Below are 3,696 nucleotides of genomic sequence, written 5' to 3' on the forward strand. Positions count from 1 at the left end.
CTTCGTTGGTCTATATCTTAGACATAAAGAGATATCCATTTGACAACATTACATTGTCCTCTCCCAGGGGTTTCTATGTATCTATTACCTATGTCATGATGTACAAATAATTAGGACTTACCTATATCATAACATAATATACATCAAAGACCTAATGATATTCAAATATGTATTTGTGTCATGTAAGAAACATCAATCTCACTAGTTGGAATTAAGGCTAATAATAGCCTCAAATGAGTTGCAAATTAAAGGGTGTGGTGACTTATTTTGCTTCATACATGTTAAAATGGTGTCGAAAACTTTTTCAATGTACCCTTTCCGAGAAAAATATAAAATCATTGTGGTCCTTTCTTGCATAATTTCTATCACCAAAATCTTATTAATCCCCATTATATATTTCACTACACTATAACCTCATCGTGACACTCCTTTTATTTACTTAGTCATCATATTTGCACTTTTTTTGCTTATGACTAGACAAATAAATCTAATCTTTTATACCATTGTATCAGAGATTTCTTGAATCCATACATATTTCTTTAACTTAAATGTGTACTCCTCCTTAGTAGAACAATGAAACCCTCAAGTTGTTGCATCAATATTTCTTCCATAAGCACATCATTTATGAATAATGTAGTTACATCAAGATGCTCTACTTCATAGTCATTAGAAGCAACTAATCCTAATAATGCATGTCCAGATATATGTTTGTCAGCAGGATAATAGATTTTAGTGTAATACCTTTTTTGGATCTAACTATAACTTTTATCTACCTACAAGTCTTATATCTAATCTTCTTAATAAAGTATCTCTTTTATCTTGTAAAACCATTTACACTTCACCTTCTTTCCTTTAGGAGAAAAGACTAAATTATGATCTATTTTCTAGAAATACTCCATTTCACCATATATGAAAACCATTCATTCAATCATGTATGTATATTTGATAGACTCATTATAGAGAATATGTTCTAAGAATAACTCAATTTCATTTGTAATAATAAGAGAATATGCAACAAAATTTTCTTAAGTATACCTTTTATAAGGTGCAATTAGCATGCTAGATCTATCTCTCGAGGGTAGGAGTCATGTGATAGGGTTAGGAGTCATTTAATCTCCCTTCGTACTAGTTTTCCATTTTCAACACATGCATATGTCATATATGCAAAAATTCTTTTTTGCCTTAGGTAGTCGACAACCTTTCCAGACCATAGCTTAACAAGAATATGTTTTTTCTATTGCCAATGGAGGGGACCATTTGATTACGTATCAAGTTGTAGAAGTTTCCTCTGCCCAAAAACACTTTAGAACTTGGAGTTAGAGAGCATGTTCTGGATTTTCTCCATTATTTGTCTGTGACACTCAGTTGGAGTGTATGTTTCACCAAATCTATGATGAGTAATACCTTCCTTTCAGTAATATATGTTGAATTCTTTTGAATAGAGCTTCATTATGTTATACACGGGAGAATACTTAGCTTTCATACTAATTTTCTAGTCAACTAATATATTTTAATCCATAAAATTCGGAAAGTCTTCTCCCTTGTGCTTCAAGAACGAGGACTCGACTTTTCTTGAGAAGCCATTAATGATAGTGTGCATATGAGAAGCTTGTTCAATTAATTTTAACCTGATATTAAACAATATGATGGTTAGTAATATGAACTAATAACGAATTATTTAAGAATGACTAATGAATATAATATATATATATATATATATATATATATATATATATATATATATATCACATTAAATATCCAAAACACTTTCACAAACAACCAATGATTAATATTGGGGATTAAACATTCAGATGTCGCAAGCTAATAAATTCAATTATGATTATTATTGTTACCAAGTTTCATTTGGAAATCAGAATGATCCTTCATGATATTATAAGAAAATTGTAGAAGTAGATTGTCCTGTTATTGAACAAATATAAATGCAAATCAATAAAGTAACACTGACGTGTTTGAAGTTGATCTAGATTGTAGAAACTTGCACGGATCAAACTTGTGTCCTTAAAGGTTTTTACTTCACATCTATTGGTTGTAAGCAATAGAGTAAAACCCTAGGATTTAATGGAGATTTATTGATTTTCGAACAAGTATGTGAAAAATAAACGCAAAGTAACAACTCAGAATCCAGAAGAAATCACCAAGAGAGAGAGAGAGAGAGTTTTGAATTTCTTGCGTCGAATATGGCTCCTATGAAGCGGTATTTATATTTGCAAAAACCCTAAAAGGCAGCAACAAACTCTCATATGCATGCCCTTAAAAACCCTAGGGTGACGCCTTGCTCTCTAAGAAAGTCATTTTTTGGGCCTTCTAGAATATTCTCACCTGAATCTTGGTGCGAGCCTACTGTCGCGATGCGATTTCCACGAACCCGATTCGGTCAAACTCAACCGATCCCGAACCTGCTAAAATTAAAAGCTCCTAAACTCCTAGCAATCGATGTGTTGTGTGAAGTGCCAAGGGCACCTAAATCGTGCCATTTTACACATTCGCGTTATTGGCTAGGCTACAATCACGTGTATGCTTGGACCATCTCTTGATCCACTTCAACCTTTGAAGACCTATCAAGACAAAATCATTATAAACCAACTAAAACGATCATAGTGACTTGATAAACCAAATAATCTATCTCTAAGAATATACGCAACCAATTAAAATGATAATGATTCAAGCATAAATTGATTGTAGCTTTTTGCATGTCCATTTTGGACATTTTAGATATCAAGCTAATCCAAACATTTTAAAAATGATAGCTTATATCTTTTCACCATCACATAAACTAATTCAAACACTTTTTAAAAAACTCATTTTTTCATCAAATAAGCTAATCAATGCTTTTACAAAACAAATTTGTATTAAGTTAAATAAGAGTATCTCTAATGGAAGGTGTTTTATAGCTTAGGGTTTTTGTCATAGAGACCCAACTATCTTTTATATCAGCTTTTAAAAAGATCATTTTTGTTTTCTTTGCCCTTTATGGAACCCCTAACTCGAAAATTATGTGTTTAATGAGCCACTAACATAAAATGTGACCTACGATTACTAGTTATCTATACGTGATGGTGTAAAGGTGGACAATGTTTTCCATGCATATACACAATTGGCTGGTGACTCATCAGCTTCATTAGTAAGTTATTATGTGTGACCTAAATGAAGACAACATCATCAAGATCATTTCCTATTTATAACAATTCTTTGTCTACTCTCGAACCCTTAAGAATCGATTCATCTTCGATGGTATACTCATCCGGATCACAAAGCTTTGAGAACCAAATTGTTGTAGCTACTAGGAATCGTGATAACAACTTGTGTAATTATCGTCATCCAAATCTTAGTGTAGAAAGGATGTCAATGTCTGATAAGAATCCAACTCATAGATTTTGTAACTGTGTTGACTTTTTGGTAAGCATCATCTTCTTTAGTCGTGTTGTTTACTATGTGGAATTAGAGGTTATGAAGCAATGGCGATAATGTTGAATTTAGGGTTTACTGTTGTCGATAAAGTCGTATTTTTCACCCGAAATCAATAATCTTTATCGATAATAGAAATGAGGTTGTTGTGCTCCGTTTAACTAGATATCTGTTTGGTATGTTTGTGTCACATCCCAAAAATACACGCCAAAAACTTCGTTTTCAAAATCATTTATCAAACATAGATATCAATGCCATAGTGTAAAACCA

This window comes from Lactuca serriola, chromosome 7 (genome assembly GCF_051521515.1).
Source record: "Lactuca serriola cultivar US96UC23 chromosome 7, Lser_US96UC23_V15, whole genome shotgun sequence".
NCBI classification, from domain to species: domain Eukaryota; kingdom Viridiplantae; phylum Streptophyta; class Magnoliopsida; order Asterales; family Asteraceae; genus Lactuca; species Lactuca serriola.